Genomic DNA, 22,443 nt, shown 5'->3' with positions numbered 1-22,443 from the left:
TCCTCCGTCCCGTAGCATCGCCATATATTTTTGGATAATGCAATTCCTTAAAACTGTGTGGCTGACTTGGAGAACAGGTGGCTTCTGGGCCTCGCAGGAATTACACATGGCATCAGAGCCAAAACATGGTTTTAAATCTTTTACCTAGGCAATCAATCAATCAATCAATCAATCAATAAATAGGGCTTGGTTAGGGCTACAGTCAATGAAGACCTGGCACAGCAGCACAGCGGCACAGCATCCCCTTGTGCAGCAGAACTCCCCCCCTTCTCCACCCCCCAACCTGCCCCCCAACCTATCCCCCCCATCAGTACTGGGGATTCCTCCAAACCTCTGGAGCAGAATTGGAGTGGTGAAGCAGGTGCAACAAAGTGGGGAGGGGGGGCGATGGGAGAGGGACAGGAAGTTCCATCGCATGAGTGGGAGCTGTTCTGCATATGCAATGACTTCACCGGATTCAACCTCCTCGCCATTCTAAATGGAAAATGTAGGCCTGCCTTCAGAAACATCAAAAAAGCACATCTCAAGTTTTGTTTCGGCTCTCAATCAAAGCCATGCGCAACTGGGCCACACTCCCGCCTACATTCCTCATGGAAACAGGGGCGTTCTATTGCTTTAGAAGACAATGTCCCTATTTTCATGTAGAATGTGATGCACATGCGTGTCCAAATGGAACTTTTCCTGTGTATCTCTGATCACACACTTAATCATTTAGGACACTGTTTTTTTTCTGGGGGTATGCAGGGGCAAGCGTACCCCCAAACATTTTGTGAATCTAACGGGAGAAGAAACTTTTTTTTAAAAAATGATTTCTTTAGCATGGTGAATCGTCAGTTCCGTTGCTACCCCCGATGGCGGCCTCATTTCCTGTCACGGTGTTTCCTGAGTCTCAGATGGAAGCGAGCATTTAATGTGTGAAGTAGGAGTTGGAATCTAGCATGGTGATTGGTCAGTTTTGTTGTTACCACCTCCGATGGCGGCTTCATTTCCTGAGTCTCAGACAACCTCATGCCAATGTGGAAGTTACTGTGAGCTGTCAGCTGTGTAATATGAGGCAATGCATGTTCTTTGTACTTTTGTCCATTTACTGCATTTATTTTCCCCAATTTGAACTATAAAATGATAATTTTCTTGAGTCAAAATGAGAGTACCCCTGAACATTTTTAAAGAAAAGAAGTACTGATTAAGGATGTTTACTTGTAAGAGTACCAGCTGATCTACAAAGGAGTTTAATGGACTGCAGTTTAGGCTTTATAACAAACACAAATTGATTCCAGGTTAAAGAAGGTGTAATTGTGGAACCGTGTGCCTTCCCTTCTTCCTAGGGAGAAACAATGCAAACAGAGGCTCCATGACTTTAAAAGCTCCACAGCATTGAGTTAGTCATTCTCTTTATCTGATGCATTCTTTCTGCCAGAGAGAAATATTTGCAGTTGGGTACTCGTGATGCCCAAAGCAGGGTGAAACTGCTTTGGAGTCTTTCCTGACTAGAGGGAGAAATGAACAAACCGGGGAAACAGATTCAAAGCACTCACTGAATCACATCCTGAGACAGAGCAGGAGGTGTGGGAAGTATCTTACTACAAGCTTTTCTACTTTTAGGTTTGCTAACTTAAGGCCAGTGTCAACACATTTGTTTCAGCAAATCATAAGTTTTGTGTGTTTCTAAAGATTTTGGCCACACAGCTTTTAATTTGCTCTCCCACACATACTTAATTGCAGGTGTGTGAGAACCACAAGGCTTGGTTGAGTAAAGGAAATGGGATTCTGTTCCCACTTGGAAGCAGAATGAGGGCCAGGTACAACAAGCCGTGAAGAATCCTTGTCTCCCCAAGTTCCCAAGCAAAGGGACCTAAGTCCTTCTCTCTGAGTCAGAACTTTGCCTCCCATGATTTGGAAGGTGATGGAAGGGGTGTGGAGCTAATATACTCATTCCCACTTCCCTCCTTGCATTTTCACCTTACCCTAATTGTTATGCCTTAAGAGGATGTTGGAATCCAAAGAAGAGGTCCAGTATTCAGATTCCAGTGTAACTGCTTTCTTTTAATTCTTTCTGAGCAACAGGTTAGACCTCTTTTTCCCCAACTGCTTTTCATCTATCCTTTATCTCCTTTGATTGTTTAAATCTTGGCTTGAAACTGATTGAAAGATGAAGAATAGAGACATGGTGGCCAACTTTGGGGGAAGGGAGTCTCACACTTTACACAGCAGGCAGTCTTCCAGCACCGCTACTATCATCCTGAAGGACTTAGGTTTGGGATCTCCCAAGGAATGAAGATCAGGTTGGTAAAAGCCTGAAAGGATCTGGTTGTGCTATGAAGTGCCAAGATAAGGACAGATAGAAGCTCATTTGTGCTGGTTCGGGGAGCAATAAGACTCATTTGGATGCAGGGCTTCACGAAGTCATGTGATACCACATGGCTTAGGGTATGACTGCCCCTGGAGAATGGAATGGTTAGAGCCATTTGGTTACATATCTAACCCATCTTTCTATAAAATGCTCAGGATGGGGTATTGTTTGAACACTGAACATCTGAAGACAGCCCATTGCCCCTGCTGTGATTGACAATAGAAGATGAAAATTTACATACTACCCTTGCAGACATACCCCACCACACCTCCAATTTTAGGCATTCCAGTGAAATGGACTATCTGAAAACCCTATGAGAAAGGAGTTTGAAGAGGTGGTATAATGTCTACAGCCATTGCTTTGCACTGGAAGGAGTAACAAGCTACGGTATTGGAGAATGTTGAAGAGGTTTTCCTACTGGATTTGAAGCATGGCTCATGTGCTAAAACAACCCTGTTGCTGATCTGGAAAGCAATGCAAATTTGACACTATGCTGCATATATGCAAGTTTATCCAACTTGGCAGGACCTAAAGTAAGTGGTGGTGGTGCAATTTTTGCCCAAATGTATATCACATACACTGAATAATAAGAGATAGGGTATGGAACCAAAATTTTCAGTTGCTTATCTCACTGACCTGGTTTGCACATAACACTAAACCATGGCTTATTAAACTATGGTTTATTAAAACCTGCCTTAGCATTATAGCATTACCCATGCCAGCATCTTAACTGTGGTTTGTTGACTTGAAGATTGCTTGTTAACCAAGGTTTGTAGCTGGTTTATAAAACTTGTCAACCTTAACCATAGCTTAGCATGATGTGCAAACCCTGTTAAAAAAAGCTATAGAGCTGAGTGGCAAAATATCCAAACCACCCTCAAGGCTCAGCTGCTCTTGCTGGTGCTTTTAAGTATTCTGTGATGTCATAAACCAAGGCTTGAGTGATTGTCTTGTCAGATGCCTCAGCTTTAACTGTGCATTATGAACTAAAGTTAGCCTTAACCACGGTTTAGTGTTATGTGTGACCCAGCCAATGTGCTAAACTTTAATCAGAATACTATTCTTGGTCATAATCAGGTCCTCATAGTAAATGATTGGTTTTCTTTTTCTTTAAAGCTCTCACCTTACTTCTTAGAAGTGCTGTTGTCTGACATCAATTCTAAAAATAGCAGAAATGTCACGATTTTCCATTTTTTGCTACTTGGCATGCCTTAACATGTGGGTCAAACTCGGTTTTTTTGGCAGATCATAGGGAAAGGTTACAGAGTAAAAAACAGAAAAGGCTGCGATCCTAATGCAAATGGATGCCAGGGCTGATGGAATGGTTTGAGAATTGGGCTGACAGTTCCTTAATCTGATTGTACGTGCCTGTATAATTTGGACAAATTGGAGAACAATGTACCTGTATCTTAAAGTAGAAGAGCTGTTTTTGAAATTATAGTCCCCCTTTCGTGGTTTGCGATATGTTCCCTGCAACCGAATTAAGCTCTAGGAAATCCCCGGGGCCTCTGTGCGGTGCTGACCGGTTAAATTCCCGGCAAGGGTACGATTTTAACAAACTCTTTTTTGATGCCTTTTGGCAATTGGCAGATGTTCTCTATATCGAGGGATAAGCTGGGACTATGACTTAGGCCACTTGCAAAGGGTGTGGGACACTCCCCTGTGGGTATCTTTAAAAGGCCATAAGCTTGAGTAGCAAAAATGAAAAGGTCCAGGGCTGGTGTTAATTACTCAGAAACCACACAGAAAGTGCTCGCTGTCACGGAGTTGAGAGGTTGTGCATCTCTTCTTCCACAGATAAAAGACCTGGTATGAAAACATTTTGCAGTGGACAATGAAGACGGGATTAGCATAATCTTTTGCAGGATCCCCAGTAAGCTATCCAAGAGTGAGCTGCTTTTTTCTCATTGCTTTCCCCGTCTCCCCCTCCACCCGCCTTCTTCTCTAATATCTGGATTTAAGGAACGGCATTGTAAGAATAGACTTTGTCCTGTTTGAAGCTGAACTGTTGTGTTTTCCCGCCTTCATCTGATCATCCCAGTTGCTCGTATGCTACTTTTCAGGGTGCCAACAAAGGAGGGAAAATGAAGTGTCAGTTCATTGACAGAATCTTAGTCTCTCCCCCCCCCCCCGCCCCCTTTTTTGGGGTCTTAATCCAGACTTATCAGGTCTCTCTCATCCCCATCTATTATTTCTTCTAAGGAAGAATCGAACAAGACACTTTGGCCGGGGGGGGGGGGGGAGAGCAAGGTTTTGTGAACTTTGAAATTCATTTCCAGAAGTCTTCTTCCACCTCAAAATAAATTTCGTTCCCTTGTGGTAAATTAAATATGCGGTACAAATCGGTACGACACATTTGGGACATGTGGGGTGTGTGAAGGTGAAAAATGGTGGGCTTTTGCTCCAAACAATTTGCACATTGTTTTGTCCTCACCATCATATGGATCTCCTCAGCCACTGAGATTACGTGGAGAGGCCTTGTTCCGTGTTCCTCCTTTACTCCGGCTAGAAGAACTGAAGGCACCAAGCCCAGTTTCTCTTGCTTGGCACCCACTTTTTGGGACTCCTCCACCCCCTCAGCAGAGTGGTTCCTTCTCTATATGGTTTTCACTTTCAGTTTGCAGAGCCGTAGAAAGCCACCTTATAGGTACAGGTAAAGGACCCCTGGGGACGCGGGTGGCGCTGTGGGTTAAACCACAGAGCCTAGGACTTGCCAATCAGAAGGTCGGCGGTTTGAATCCCCGCAACGGGGTGAGCTCCCGTTGCTTGGTCCCTGCTCCTGCCAACCTAGCAGTTTGAAAGCACGTCAAAGTGCAAGTAGATAAATAGGTACCGCTCTGGCAGGAGGGTAAACGGCGTTTCCGTGTGCTGCTCTGGTTCGCCAGAAGTGGCTTAGTTATGCTGGGCACATGACCTGGAAGCTGTCTGCGGACAAACGCCGGCTCCCTCGGCCTATAGAGCGAGATGAGCGCCCAACCCCAGAGTCGGTCACGACTGGACCTAACGGTCACGGGTCCTTTTACCTTTAAAGGACCCCTGAGCAGTTTAGTCTAGTCAAAGGCAACTATGGGGTATGGCGCTCATTTCGCTTTTCAGGCCGAGGGAGCCAGCATTTGTCCACAGACAGCTTTCCGGGTCATGTGGCCAGCATGACTAAACCGCTTCTGGTGCAATGGGACACCGGGACAGAAACCAGAGTGCATGGAAACACTGTTTACCTTCCTGCCGCAGTGGTACCTATTTATCTGCTTGCACTGACGTGCTTTTGTACTGCTAGGTTGGCAACAGCTGGGACAGAGCAACGGGAGCTCACCCCGTCACGGGGATTTGAACCGCCAACATTCCAATCAGCAAGCCCAAGAGGCTCAGTGGTTTAGACCACAGCACCACCCACGTCATTATACCTGATGGCAAAAGCACTCAGAAAATGTGGACAAAATTCTAAGAGAAAATAAATCCTAATAACACTTCACTGAAGTCAAGTGTGTGGGGGGAACAGTGCATAATTAGAGAAAGGGACAGAGCGGTTTTGTTGTTCTTAGTTCAGGCCTTGTACACAGCAGGCAGACATTCAACCAAATACACAGAGGAAAACTCCATCAGAACCACATAGCCAATATGGGCCTGTGCTACCTCAGCATGTCTAGTTGCTAAACAACACTTCCAGCCACCCCCCCTCATGGCCGTTGGCTTTAACACTAACAGAAATAACCCTTAAGTTACAAAGTGTGATATCCCTGCTGCTGCACTTCCAACAAGGCTATGTCAGACCATTGGTCCATGTAGCTTAGTATTGTCTACAGTGTCTGGTAGTGGCTCTCCAGAGTTTAGAGATGCCAAGGCTTGAACCTGGGATCTTTTGCATGAAAAAAACAAAAGTGTTCTATCACAGAACTCTAGGCCCCTTCTAGCATTTGCTGGGCTCGATGGTACTGTGTTGCGCTGAATGTTTTGACTGGTTTTTAGTTTGTTGGGTTGAAAAGTTTATTTTTCTATTACTTTGGGCATTTTTAACAGACAGGACATGCAACTCATATGCTGCTCATGTTCTCAGCTTGATAGTTACAATCTCCAACCTTGTTGCACAGTTGTTTGGGAAACGGAAGTACATTTTCTTCCACCTAGATATTTAGAAACACGTCCTGTGAATGGCAAGGCTGGTATTGGCCCTAAAAGTGACAATAGTGGGAGGTGGAGAAGTACCCAGCCTTACAGAGGACCATCCTCTCTTGGAAGTCACTTTCTGTTGGAAGTCATCTTTCCATTGTGATAGCTCAGTCAGTAGAGCATGAGACCCTTAATCTCAGGGTTGTGGGTTTGAGCCCTACGTTGGGCAAAAGAGTCCTGCGTTGCAGAGGGTTGGCCTAGATGACCCCCATGGTCCCTTCCAACTCTACAATTCTGTGATTTTATTACCTGCTTGAAATCTGGTTTAAGGATGAGAAACCTTAAGAAAGGAAGAGCAAGGACCCTGAAGTTGGAAGACACTGGAAAAGCCTGTGCCAGGTGTAACAGCTTGGCAAACTCCCACAAAGTGGGCCCAGCAGGAAGGCTGGGTGAGGAGTCTGTAAGCAGCTGTGCTGCTTGATAGATGGATCCTTGCTCCTAACCATGTCAACCCTGCATCATAATAATAATAATAATAATAATAATAATAATAATAATAATAAATTTACCCCACCCATCTGGCTGGGTTTCCCCAGCCACTTTGGACGGCTCCCAACAGAGGACTAAAAACAGAATAAAACTTCAAACATTAAAAACTTCCCTAAACAGGGCTGCCTTCAGATGTCTTCTAAAAGTCAGACAATTATTTATAATAATAATAATATTATAATTATTTATTATTTATTAGTTATACCCCGCCCACCTGGCTGGGTTTCCCCAGCCACTCTGGGTGGCTTCCAACTGAATATTAAAAACAATACAGGATCAGACATTAAAAACTTCCCTAAACAGGGCTGCCTTCAGTTGCCTTTTAAAAGTAAAATACAGTGGTACCTCGGGTTAAGTACTTAATTCGTTCCGGAGGTCCATACTTAACCTGAAACTGTTCTTCACCTGAAACACCACTTTAGCTAATGGGGCCTCCTGCTGCTGCCGCACCACCAGAGCACAATTTCTGTTCTCATCCTGAAGCAAAGTTCTTAACCTGAAGCACTATTTCTGGGTTAGCGGAGTCTGTAACCTGAAGTGTATGTAACCTGAAGCATATGTAACCCGAGGTACCTGAGGAGATTTCACCCCTCCCATATCCAATAATCTGCTGATGTTCTCTGCTGATTCTTCAGAGAGGAGGGGCGGTTTCTGCTCTCTAATTATTCTGCTCCAGCCTCACATCAAAGAGAGAGAGAGAGACTGAGTGTTAGAGAGAGATCGTGTGTATAGATAAGGTTGCTGCTAAGAGCAGCTGCAGACACTCAGTGCAGTTCAGCATTTTTCGTTTAGACCTCATTTAGCTCTCTATATAGTTGTGTATTTAGTTGTAGATAGAATAAAGAAGATATTCTACAGAGCTGTTCTCCGAGTCGTTTATGATCTGCTATACTCTGCTATACTCTGCTGTGCGACGACTGTCTTCTTGTGGAAGTAAATCCGGTTCTCACAACTCTAAGCTGTGAGTCCACAGCACTTTGACCTGTTCCTGTGCAGAAGGTGGTCTCTGGAAGTGCTACCCAGCTCGCCTGGTCCAGTCGGGGCTGAAGTGTATGAGTCCAGTTGGTGGCACTGGCTCAAGGGCAATGCTGACAGTACCACTGTAGTAGTTTATTTCCTTGACATTTGATGGGGCGTTCCACAGGGCAGGCCCTCTGCCTGGTTCCCCGTAACCTCACTTCTCACAGTGAGGGAACTGCCAGAAGGCCCTCGGCACTGGACCTCAGTGTCTGGGCTGGATGATGGGGGTGGAGACGCTCCTTCAGATATACTGGGCCGAGGCCGTTTAGGGCTTTAAAGGTCAGCACCAACACTTTGAATTATGCTTGAAAACGTACTGGGAGCCAATGTAGCCCATCATCCCTCACCATTGGCCATGCTGACTGAAGCTGACTGGGCATTGCAGTTCAGCAGAATCTGAAGCACGTTGGCCACTCCTGCCTTAACCGTTCTTATGGACGTTGCCACATCAGCACCAACCCATGGAGAAACAGAAGCCTGGACCAGGTCCTTGACAGATACTGCTTTTTGCAACTTCTGCCATTGCAAATGATGCTTCCCCCAGCCACTGCAGTGGTCGCGAAATGACAGGCTACAAAAACGTCTCTAACATCTGGACAGGCCGAATTACAAAAGTATGCAACGGTGAACCCGAGGACGGGCTGCATGGAGAAAAAGCTGCTCCCACGTAGAGGGAAAAGAGAGTGACAATTGGCCCTGGGTCAAAAGGGTAAAAGCTCTGGAGGCAGCTCTGAAGAACAATTCAAAGGGGTCGAAGGGGGGCAGACCCCCACCCATCCTTGCTGGAAGCTGTTCTGTATTTATCAATTCGGAACAACCTCCTTTATTAACATTTTAAACAAGCCATCTTTTTCCAGCTAGGGGAGGAGAGGGGAAAGCCCTGTATGTTCAGTTATCTTGCTCCCAAAGAACCTGGATGTTTAGATCTGGTGTTTTGTTTCGGTTTTTCAAAAGTGGGCAAACACTGCTATATTCCTGGTGCAGTTTAATGTGGCTCTCTCTGGGCTGACACAATGGCTAATGCTCTATTTTGTTAGGCACTTTGATCCTGAGTGCCCTGTTTTAAGTCTTGCTACTGCCGGTTAAGCTAGCGCTTTGTTACCGCAGGGATAACTGGAGGATTCTGAAAGTTGGGCAGCGCCCTCCCCAAGATCAAAATATAAAAATAGGTCTGGGGTCAAGGAACTGTATAGACCCCCAGAAGCTTTCCAGTCTTACAGCTGGAGATTGTCTCTTATGTATATATAAATCGTCATTAGGATTCTGACAAAGAAGTACAGGATGAGATTGCTGCAGGGCAACTCTTTGAATCTTACTCCTGATTTTTTTTTAAAAAAAAACACACACTTCTGGCTGGCTCATAGAAGACAGGGCAAGTTCAAGGAAGGCATTAAAATCATTTAAAGTTTTTTGATTTTTTTTAAAGTGGTCTTCCAGAGTCTATAGTTGCATTTTATCTGATGCATTTTCTTGTATTGTAATTATTTTCAACTTGTTCTTAACTTGTAAGCCATATAGGGAAACCTATCACTTTTATAAATGAAGAAAAATATCATCAATCGATTGATGGCAGCTGAAGCGTTGGGATGAATAGTTTGGTATTAAGGCAAAGACCTTTGAGCATAGCGGTGTGGTGCAAAGGATTGGAGACCTCCTACCATTTTGTTTTTTAAAGGGCTATAAAGGAAAACCCTTGGAGAGTATCACATGATAATTTACAAAACACCGCACAAAGGAGAACAGAACTATTGTTACAGGAAGGCACTGTAAAGATTACACAGCTCGCTGTCATACTGAAGCAACATGCCTGGCACTGCACCCAGTCTCTCAAAATAAATAAATAAAGACTTGACTACAAGGGAGTTTAAAAAGGGACACCAGTGGCGCTGTGGGTTAAATCACAGAGCCAAGGACTTGCCGATCAGAAGGTCGGCGGTTTGAATCCCTGCGACGGGCTGAGCTCCCGTTGCTCAGTCCCTGCTCCTGCCGACCTAGCAGTTCGAAAGCACGTCAAAGTGCAAGTAGATAAATAGGTATCGCTCCGGCGGGAAGGTAAACAGCATTTCCGTGTGCTGCTCTGGTTCGCCAGAAGCGGCTTAGTCATGCTGGCCACATGACCCAGAAGCTGTACACTGGCTCCCTCAGCAAATAAAGCGAAATGAGCGCCGCAACCCCAGAGTCGGCCACAACTGGACCTAATGGTCAGGGGTCCCTTTACCTTTACCTATTCAATAATGATGATGATGATGATTTATTTATACCCCACCCAACTGTGTTGCCCCAGCCACTCTGGGCAGCTTCCAACATATATAAAAACATCATTAAACATTAAACATTATAAAATGTTTCTCCATACAGGATTGCCTTCAGAAGGCTAGGGGGTTGAATAACTCCATACCCTCCAACATTTCTTCAATTTTCATTCATAGGGACATCCTAAGGAAAAGCAGGACATCCCGGGATACAGAAACCAGGTGGCTTCTGTAAATCTGGGACTGTCCCTGGAAAATAGGGACACTTGGAGGGTTTTCCACTTTCTATGTTGTTGGTTTTGTGTTGCTGCAAACCATTATATTATTTTGCGTTAAGCCCATGGGCTATGTAGAGCATGATTGCTCATTTAATTTCATTGTACACAGGTTGTACAATGACAATAAAGGTATTCTTGTTAGTGCTGCCTTTAGATGTCTTCTAAAGGTTGTATAGTTACTTGTCTCCTTGGCTCGGGGGGTCACATAACTCCATACCCACCATCTTTTCTCCAGTGAAAATAGGGATGTGCTACAGAAAAGCGGGACGTTCCGGGATCAAATCAGAAACTGTGACAGCTTCTGTAATTCTGGGACTGTCCCTGGGAAATAGGGACACATGGAAGGTCTGTCAATGCTGATCTTTCAGAAACTTGTTTTGCCATTTGCAGGGATAATGGGTGAATCGAAATGGCCACCTAAAATGAGGAATACGGTGTCCATAGGTCTTTCTGTCAGGAAACGCATTCCAGGATTTCCAGGCAGGTGGTGAGGTTGCATAGATTCATGAGAGAACCCTCTTTTTTGAAATTAAAGGAAGAATATACACACTCCTCAACCACCTCATAATATTGTGGTAAGCACCACACCAAAGCCATGCAACCCTGAGATTTTCCCATGATTTCCAGACACCCTTCCCACTCTTTACAAAATAGGCAGAAAAGCAACTGCCTCTTTTGTGAGCTGCCTCTTTTGTCAGACGTTGACTGTTAGTCTAGCAAGATTTCATATTAGGAATTAAGGTGGATGGTGGAGTCATCTTGTGCTTCACCTCAGACAGCAAAATGTCTTGAACCAGCGATGGGTCTGAAGTCCACCATTTTCTTTACTGTCTCATTCCTGTCTCATGTCATTCTCATGTAGGTATTGATCCAGCTTAATACAGAGCCAGCCCTACCAATGGCAGAGTGAGACAACTACCCCGCAAATTATTTTGGATGCTGGTTGTGATTGTGGCCTGCTGCTATTGGACTGTGACACATTGAAGAGTATTTGTGGTAGGCAGCAGCAGTGCTGCAATCAGTGATAGCTGGCTGGGCACTGCCATTTAAATCCCCCACAATGCCCTGCTGTGACACTATATCAGGGGCATTGTGGGAAGTTAAAATGGTTGCTCCAAGCTGCCTTGCACAGGGGACCCAGGGTAGAGGGCCTAGCTGCAGGTTTGAGAGGGCAGAGGTTGGTGTAGCAGTGGGCCTTGCCAATGTAGTGGATGCCCAGGAATGCCATGCACTAATTCTGGGCCAGATATGAGTGTGCAAAGGTATTTCTTCTTGTGCAATGGAACGTTCCCCTCCTCTCTCCAACCAAGTCCCCTAAATATATTCTAGAGTTTTTCCCAATCCTGCAGAGCAGATCTGAGAATGGTGCAGGGTGTTTATGGGGGGAATAGGAAGGGGGGAAATCCCATTGTGCTAATCCTTGCACAAGTGCAATAATTTATCTGAATATGTCCTTAGTTTCCAGTCCTGAAACATACAGTCGTCAACTGATAAACCTCAAAGCATCAACCAGGCCTCCGATGGGTTGACATATTTTTAAAAATTCATTTCTGGAGGGGATATTTTGAATCCTGCAGGCTGTCTCCATTCTTACATTCCTGGCCAAAGGTCCCTGGTTCTGCCTGGTGACACAACAGTTTCATGTTTAAAGCGTTCTTCTGAGCAAAGAGAGACTGCCATCGGGCCTCTCGTGAAGGCACAAAAACAACAACGCCATTTGTACTGGTTGCAAAAAGATGGCCCAACCTAATGTAAGTGGACAGGTTCAGCGCTACCTCAAATTAATTTGCCTAGTCAGTGGTCTGTAGCATTTGCCCACTTTAAAGCACTGTGGACACCTTATCCTCTGCTCTACTGCCAGCTGACAGAAAAAATTGAATCAGCTCCTCACTATATCTAAGTTGTTGTCAGATATCGGATACAAAAATAAATGTGTTTTCCCCCCATTGTGTTTTAGCTATCATGTTGGGTTATGTCAGCTCTCTGCAAATCACGTTATGGTTGATGGTGTCTTTCAGAGACAAGCACGAGCTGCCTGTAATTTATGCTCGTATTAATGGAGGATGGAGTCGGTGCTACGCAGGTAAGTCAAATCCAGCTTAGGCATTCTTCTGTGCAAGCCATCCCTCTGCCCGCACGCTGCTGGATTTACATAATTGTTTAAGCCATTGAACGGAATTGTTACATTTAATTATGCCTTATTGTGGGAGATTTATTGCAATATTTGATTATATCCGAGAGAGTGTTAACTGAGGTACAAATGGCTGGACCTGCTGAGGAACGGGAAGAGGGCCTCCAAAGAGCTCATTATACCCTGACTAAATAAAAACAATTATTTTTCCCCCTTCAGAAGCAGCTCATAATAAGGTGCAGTTAAAGGGTCAGGAATAATGAACAGTCAAACCTCGCTAAAGGATATTAGGGAGTAAAGATTCCTGTCGGGCAAGGTAAGGAGAGTACGACAGAAATATCTGTAGTTAGTCTCCCAGCTAGGTACGGACTAGACCTGAAAGCAAGATGGTGGCTTTCAGATCATGCTTCCAGAGGAACCAGTGTAGTTCCTTCGAGATGCTATTGGACTCAGCCAGTGTACTAAAAGACAAAGGTGATGGGTCTTGCAATCAAACAAAAGATGGAAGGCATCAGAATGGCTACCCCTGCCATATAGGATGAATCTCATATGGAGGAAGTGAGATACAGTTTTGTTAGGACTCTGGTTGTGTACCCACCCCCATACAAAACAACATTTAAGCACAATTAGGGACATGATCTGGGACATGGGTGGCGCTGTGGGTTAAACCACAGAGCGTAGGACTTGCCAATCAGAAGGTTGGTGGTTCGAATCCCCACAACGGGGTGAGCTCCCGTTGCTCAGTCCCTGCTCCTGCCAATCTAGCAGTTCGAAAGCATGTCAAAGTGCAAGTAGATAAATAGGTACTTCTCTGGCGGGAAGGTAAATGGTGTTTCCGTGCGCTGCTCTGGTTCGCCAGAAGTGGCTTAGTCATGCTGGCCACATGACCTGGAAGCTGTACGCCGGCTCCCTTGGCCAATAAAGTGAGATGAGCACGACAACCCCAGAGTCGGTCACGACTGGACCTAATGGTCAGGGGTCCCTTTACCTTTACTAGGGACATAACCTAGCAAAACTGAAAAACTTTTCTTTCCCTTTGCCAAGAGGTAGACGGTGACATGGATCAGGGTCAAGGAAACTCATCTAATCACATTACCATGATGACATAAGGACTATGCTGTAATCAGATGTTCTTCACCAGGGATGCAAGATGGCATCTTTGTCTGTTCCTCCCTGTATTCGTTGCATGCAGCCCTGTTTCTGTTCTGCTGCGGTTTGTCTTCTGCCCAAAAGGATGCTAATTTTGCTCTCTGATGTGGCGAAATTACATAATTTATGTAATTTGTTATGCAAATTATGTGAATTGTGTAGATTGCACTGTCATTATGTTATCCCACCCTATTCATTTCAGTGCAAAAGAAACACAATGTGGATGCTTCGGGGATGTAAACAATTAGATATCATTTGCAGATTGAGAACAACAACATTCAGTACTGATCATATTGATTCCCATTATCGACAGGGGACAAGTAAGCAAACACTGGCAATTTCTGTTTTTGTCTGAATTCTCCAACATCTCTGCTCTTTTGTCAGAATTTTCCAACACTCAGGCTACATATACCAACCTTCCCCCTCTTAACATCCTATTGTGGGCAGGAGCTGCCAGTATCAGAACTGGAAAGTCCTAAAAGATCTTTGAAAAGAATTCTAGGGGTTAGGGCATCTAGGTTAGCTCTGGGCAGTCTGTGTTTAGGAAGTAATATTTGAGGCTCTAATAAGGTGTATCCTCCATATCCCTAAAGATGTGTCGCTTGTGGTCAACTTTGGCTTTCTATTAGTAGTAGTAGTAGTAGTAAATGCATTATTCATTTAACATGGGGTTCATAACTGTTTTGAATGGGCTTTCCAGTATCAATACAAATATGATCTACCAAGTATTCATCTTTCCAGTTCTGGGCACCAGAATTTAAGAAGGATATTGACAAGCTGGAATGTGCAGAAGGCATCCAAGATGAGAAAGGCTCTGGAAATCACGCCTTCTGAGGGAGTAGGGTATGTTTTGCCTGGTAAAGAGGAGACTGAGGAGGTATGAAAGCCCTCTTCAAATATCTAAAGGGCTGTCACATGGAGGAGGGAGCAAGCTTGTTCTTTCCTGCTCCAGAGACTAGGACCCGAACCAACGGATTCAAGTTACAAGAAAGGAGATTCTAACTAAACCTCAGGAAGAACTTTCTGACAATAAGTACTTTCTGTTTGACTGTGTAACAGACTCCTATGAGAGGTGGTGGACTCTCCTACCTTGGTGGTTTTTAAGTGGAGAATGGATGGTCATCTGTCATGTATGATCTACATGAGATTCCTGCATTGCAGGGGGTTGGACTAGATGACCCTCAGGGTCCCTTCCAACTCTATGATTCTATTATTCTAATAAGGGTGATGAATTCAGGAGGTCAAACTTTGTAATCCATTCTTAAATGGAACTCACGTTGGACAGTTAGCCATGCAGGGACATATCTACGCACGTATTTTATGTACCAAATACAACAAGCAATCCCATCGTAATGCCAACAACAAACTGTTGACAAACTAGCCAGCAAGGCGGAGCCTTCTCATCTAAATACGTTGGCAAATATTCTCCAAGTAATGAACTGCACTCGCTGATGGCGGGAGCTGTTTCTGAATGATTCATGAACTGAAAAGGGGGCTCAATTAATTGGATAATTTATTCGCAATGAATAATTTGCACACAGCTCTGTTCCTGAAAGCCTTCCTGCCCTTGAATAAAACTGATTTGCTAGTTTGGGCTGCCTCTTGTTCCGAATGTGGTTAAGGCTTCAATTAGACTTGGCTATGTTCAAACTTGACATTCCCAGCGTCTTCCTGCATATTTGTAGATGCAGAAGTGAGCCGGTGTTTGGGTTGAATTTGCGTGCGTATGCCTGGTTTGAAGTCAAAGGGCTCACAAAAACAACAAGTGAATGGCTAAGGACATGGGCTCCAGTTCTTCCTTTCTGTTTATGTGCAAAATCAAAAACATGCAAAGTTTGGTAGTATCAGCGCCTCAGCTGATAAGGCATACATTAAGGAGTAGAAAAGAAGGCAAAGGCATGAGAGACCTGTCAGTCTGAATGTTATTTAAATAAGTACATAAGAAAAACAGTTCAAGGAGGGTTATGTAGCTGAATTTTCAATCATGGTGCACCAAAGGCTGTCAGAACAACATATTGCATTAGCCAGATTTGTTGCCCAAATAGGCAGGCAAGGGAACCAATCAACCAGGTACTACTGCCGTGAAACCTGGTAGATTGCATTCAAGGCTTACATAGGGGACTCTCCTAGCCTGAAGATCTATTTTCAATGTATCCTGATAAATAAATACAATAGTCACTCCGTCACTGATGAACTCTGCAGTTTGTTCCAAACAGGGAGTCGCTGTCACAGACCAAGGGGCTGAATATTCTACTTCTGCTCAGACCTAGTTCTTGGGGTGAACCTTACAAATCATAATAATCAGTGCTTTTTTCTGGTGGGATGCAGGGGTACGCAAACCCCTAAACTTTTGTGATTCTAAGTTTGGCCTCATTGAGGGGCAGTATTTCAATATGAGTAGGAGAATGAGAGTAGCCCTGAACATTGTTTTTAGGGGGGGGGAAGCACTGATCATAAGGATAGATTTTATTTTCATACTGTATCTTATGGTTTCTAATTTTTACTTGTAGGTAAAGGTAAAGGACCCTGGGTGATCTACTGGACTTTGGGGTGCAGCACTCATCTCGCTTTTCAGGCCGAGGGAGCCGGCATTTGTCCACAGGCAGCTTTCCAGGACATGTGGCCAGCATGATTAAACCGCTTCTGGCGCAACAGCACACCATGATAGAAACCAGAGCGCATGGATACACTGTTTACCTTCCCGCCGCAGTGGTAGGTATTTATCTACTTGCACTGGTGTGCTTTCAAACTGCTAGGTTGGCAGGAGCTGGGACACAGCAACGGGAGCTCACCCTGTTGTGGGGATTTGAACTGCCGATCTTCCAATTGGCAAGCCCAAGAGCCTTGGTGGTTTAGACCACAGTGCCACCCGCATCCCTTGCAAACTTGTAAACTGCACTGAGAACTTGTGTTACTAGGTGGGATATAAAACACAAATGAATAAATACTTTTGGTTGTCCTTAATGATCAGTAATGACTATACCTTCACACACATTAATGACCATGGATGATGATAGGCGTGTTCCAAACATTTCCCAGTTTAAATTTTTGTTACCAAACTAGTAATTTTGGAGGGTGGGGTTTTTTGTGTGGAAAATATTTCCTGAAAATCTCTCTCTCTCTCTCTCTCTCTCTCTCTCTCTCTGGCTTGTATTTCCATATTTTCCTTCATCCCATCCAGATATTCCACTTCTGGGGAAAATCTGATAAAACAAAATTTTAAAAACCTGTTGCCAATGACTCATTTTTGATATCTGAACGATTCATTGACAATATTAGTCCCGGTTTGGAAGCACCGGAACATTACCATAAGCAAATGAGGACTCTGGTACCTCTACTAAGTGTGTTGGGTTAGGTAAAGGTAAAGGGACCCCTGACTATTAGGTCCAGTCGTGCCCAACTATGGGGTTGCGGCACTCATCTCGCTTTATTGGCCAAGGGAGCCGGCGTACAGCTTCCAGGTCATGTGGCCAGCATGACTAAGCCGCTTCTGGCGAACCAGAGCAGCGCACGGAAACGCCGTTTACTTTCCTGCCGGAGCGGTACCTATTGATCTACTTGCACTATGACGTGCTTTCGAACTGCTAGGTTGGCAGGAGCAGGGACCGAGCAACGGGAGCTCACCCCGTCGCGGGGATTCGAACTGCTGACCTTCTGATCGGCAAGTTTAATCCACAGCGCCACCCGAGTCCCCTAAGTGTGTTGGGTAGAAGATGCTATTTTATCTCCCTCCTTCTTTCACCAGGGCATAAATTTGCCAGGGCAGCATTCCTTCCCCCTGTATGGCAAGCTGCCCCCGTTCTGTCTTCTACACATGTATCAAAGATACAAGAGCCCTTTCCTAGTTTGCATCTAGGAACATAGCAAGCTGCCTGACATCACATGAGGCCATTGTCCATCTAACTCAATACTGTCTCCACTGACTGACAGCAGCTTTCAGAATTTCAGACAGGAATTTTTTCCTACCTAGAGATGCTGGAGATCCAACCTAGCACCTGCCTGAAGGTGTCCTTCCACTGATCTTTGGCCCTTACATTGACTATCTTACTAGCACCATTCCGCAAGGTAAGCAAACGGTTTTGGCTTTTTCTCATGTATGCTTTGTTTGGAATATATTACACACACACACATACAGAGACAGAGGGTGAAAGGGAGGGGAAGAGAAAAGGAGACATTTTCTCTGGTGCTAATGTATTTTTTTCCTGGGAAATGTGTAAATAGATATGAGCAAACTGTCTAAAAGTTATTCAGCTACTCAGTGAACCATGTAATCTGTTGGCTCATACAGACAACAGATAATAGAGTGAGATATTTCCTTTACATTGCCTGGGTAGAATCTCAGCACAAAGAGTCAATTTGTGTCCTGTCAGGGCATGTTACAACACACTATATTATCACTTCGGGAACAGGCAATTTGGATAATGAATATATGATTTAGAGAGCAAAAATGAAAAGACTATTTAGCAGATTAGATATCTGTGAAGTGGAAAGTTTGCATTATGATTTTTCTTCCATATATATGTGCTCCCTGCTTAATTTTGACTCCCTGGATCTACTTATTGCCCACAGTTTCTTTTCCTCCCTGCAATGCTAATCAGAAACCTTTTTTGTTTAACTTCATTCTTTAATACATAATATAAGGACAGCTGCATTTTTTTTAATGGTCCCATCTGTGAAGTCCCTTCCAATAATAAGGTCCCCTACAATACCATTTCAGTGTTAAAATATCCTTGTCTTTTCTTGGGACAGTATGCTACAATGCCCTTTTATGTTAATGATGAAATCTGTTCTTGTACACTGTTGTAAACAGAAAGGAGCATGGCAGAAAAACTGATATTTCCCTGATACACGAAGACATAAATAAATATGAGTGCATATTATTTGAAATGTAAAATCGATTTAAAGTTAAATATATCCACCTGGCTTCTTCACCTAGCTTAAAGATGTCAAACAACAACAGCAGCAGCAGCAGCAGCAACAACAACAACCACAACACAGTTCCATGGGAACACTTTGTTCCCATTAAGATCAATGAGACTTAAATCAGTTACGACTACTTTGTTGTAATAGGACAAAAGCACAACATATGCCTTCTGGATCCAACCCACTGCAGCTGTTTTCCATCTCAAACAAAAATAATATCAGTAATATCATTTGTTATACTGTAAATCTTGAGAAGAATTCATTCAACTCATAGTGTAAAAACCATGCAACCAGAACTTACCACCAAACACAGCCACAGTTCCCCAATCTGATATAAGGAGTCAGGGCATTTTTCTACATAGTTCAACAGCGCCAACTCTGATTGGCAGCATGTCTTCAAAGCCTTAGGCTGAAATCAATCTTTATGGGCAAGGGCACAGCACTTTGCAAGTACTAGCAATCAGTTGATTCACAGTGCTTACGAAGCCTAGCACACAAAGTGTTGCAAGTCCCAGTGCTCACTTCATTGTTGGTTCCTGCAGCCCTCTTTGTGGCCCAGCTACCTCTTGACCTGACCAACACCTGCTGATGTCATATATGGGACTCAGCTATACAGCTGCAAATAAAACGTTTTAAGTGTGCTGCAAAGTGCAATATACAAATGGGACACTAGGTGGCGACAGTGAGCTATGACAAATTCAATGTATTTATCACACTGGTTTTTTCAAAAAAGCATTTTCATAGCATTTTAAAAATGTGTGTGGATTCCACCATGATGTCAGGCGCAGGGCAGGTGGGGGTGGGTTGGCTGAAACACCCTCACAGACCAAATGGGAAGGCCTGGTAGATTTAATTTATGCTGCAGGCCATATATTTATTTACTTATTTACTTATTTCACAAAGGTTATACACTGTTTGGTTGATTAAAACAACAACAACCCAAGTGGTTTACAAAAGAGAAAACAGTAAAATCCAGAAAAATTCACAAACCTGCTTTTAAAAAATATAGAAGTTAAAATACTAAAACAGATTAAAACTACCTCAACTTTCTAAACATCTGGGTAGGCTTGTCTAAATAAGAATATTTATTTAGCAGGTGCCCAATAAGAATATTTAGCAGGTGCCCAAAAGACTGCAGTAAGGCAAGGAGTTCCAAAGTACAGTGGTACCTCGGGTTACATATGCTTCAGGTTACATACGCTTCAGGTTACAGGCTCCGCTAACCCAGAAATAGTACCTCGAGTTAAGAACTTTGCTTTAGGATGAGAACAGAAATCGTGCAGCGGCGGCGTGGCAGCAGCAGGAGGCCCCATTAGCTAAAGTGGTGCTTCAGGTTAAGAACAGTTTCAGGTTAAGAACGGACCTCCAGAACAAATTAAGTACTTAACCCGAGGCACCACTGTATAAGCTCTACCACACTAATGACACAGTTCTTACAAATACGGAATGGGTATTATGTGGCAGCTATAGTAGCCATGCCAATTCCACCATTTGAAGTAATCAAGTGGGCACATATGGGGTAAGGTGATCTTGTGGGTAAGCCAGGGGTTAGATGCACACCACTACTTTAGATTCTCTCATATATCCCTCACCCAGTGCTGCTTTCCTGCGTAACTGGATCCTATTTTCCATTTTTTCCTCAGACAGCTCAGATTTACGTTGTTTTAGCTAAGCTATAGAGCTACCCCTAACATTGATACAGACGTCAAAATTGATGGACTACGCAGAATTGGATAAAATGACAGGAAGGACTTGAAACCTGTGGGACCAGAGATTTACAGACGATTGGAAGAAATATACGAACGATTTGAAGAGCAACTGTAATCAACAAATTACGCTAGTAGGATTACAAGAAGTTTTGTAAGGAGAAATATATGAAATATTGCGAAGAAGAGAAAGAAGAGAGCTAATAGTTATGAGATTTAAATGTAATAGTGAAAATAAGAAATGTATACTAAGAGAAAAGATTGGAAAATTTTCAGATGTGCTTGATGGAAGTAAAATAAAATATATAAGATATAAAAGTATGTTTAATAATTGTTGAAAATGATATGTTAAAAAACTAATATATATTTTTTTAAAAAAAACATTGATACAGACATAAGAGCAGATTCCAGCTTAGTCAAAGCTGCTGCTTTTTAAAAAAGAAACCATTCTGTCCACTTCCTCCCTCTGAAACTTTTTGCTAAAACGTTACCATACATTTGCTAATTTTTTTATTTTTTTGGAGGGGTGGAGTATTAAGGATGGGCAAACCCCTGTTGAAAGCCCCCCCCCCCCAATTCTTACAGCTTCTCTTGGATGTTAGGGATATACAGAACACTCACGAGAAATTTCACTTTTCACAAATCAGATGTTTTGCCATAGTTGCAAAAGTGGGGGCTTTCAGGTCGAAATGCTACAAAGCAAAGGAGGGGTATGCCAAGCAAATCAACTGCGTTAAAAAATTCCGGATACCTCCCTGCGCTTTTAACAGCAGTTATTATTTCGGATTCCCCTTTGTTCGGTACAGATATATCATGTTATAAAATAGTGTTGTTGTTTCACGCCGCCTCTTCTGCTCATCTTCCATCCCTGTGTCTGGAGGTAGCTTAGCCCTTGTGACTGGACTGCACAGAAAAGAGCATGAATACATTCCTATAAGTATTGGGACCCGTATGGAAGCGAAGGGGCCCTTAGTGACCTCCGTCGTCTTCTGCTGATCACTTGCGTTTGTTGTAGTAGGAAGGCAAACACAAGCATAGAAGTGTCATTGAACAGCAAACCCTTCAAAAATTTCACTAGTCTTTTGTATTCAAGTTACAGAGCAGTAGGGGGTGCCCCTTTTCAGAGAGACAGACTTATGCAAGTATTAAGAACTGGCTGAGATAAGAAGTGAAGCTTAAGAGACCTTCATCATTAGCTGCTAGTGGCAGAGATTAGTGATCCTACTATGGGATTACGGAGGGAAAGGGTGCTGCTGCTGGCTAATTGTTCATTAATGCTTGTAAAATAAGATAGTGGTAGTCAAAACTCGCCATTGTCTGCCCCTTCAAAGTAAACCAGAAATTGGATATGGCCATCAGTAACGGTGCTGGTGTTTGAAAGGAATGCGTTTAATGGATCGTTTACAGTGCAAATGGTTTCCTTGGATGTGCTTCAAACATTTAATTGGATGACTTTGGTCCTAAAAAGAAGCATTTCGCTTCTAGCTGCCAATGGTAAGGAGCCAACCTATCACGCTTTTAATACTTCACAGTTAAATATATATATACTTCACAATAGAGGTGTGTCTTGTCAGCTGAGGAAAATACCCCAGTTACTTAAGGTTATAGATTACTCAAAGTAGACCTATTGAAAGTAATGAACATGACTGACTTGGGGCCGTTAGTGGGTTTGCTCTGAGAAGACTTTTGTTGGATACAACCCCTAGAGTGGAATTTGATGGCCCAGATTGTGCATGCACCTGGGAGAGACCAGGGTTCAAATCGCCACTCAGCAATGAACCTTGGGACATGCATCAACTGTTAGTCTAATCTACCTCTCAGAGTTGCTATGGGATTAAATAAGGAAGGGGAAGAAACACATATGCTAACTTGAGCTCCTTGGAGGAAAGGTGAAATATAAAAAGCAACAATAGATAAAGAAATAAAGAAATAACAGAAGAAACTGCATGCATTATGGATGAAGTAGAAATTCATTTCG

This window comes from Podarcis erhardii (assembly GCF_964252035.2).
Source record: "Podarcis erhardii genome assembly, chromosome: 6".
Classification (NCBI taxonomy): domain Eukaryota; kingdom Metazoa; phylum Chordata; class Lepidosauria; order Squamata; family Lacertidae; genus Podarcis; species Podarcis erhardii.
Note: the sequence above shows the minus strand (reverse complement) of the source record.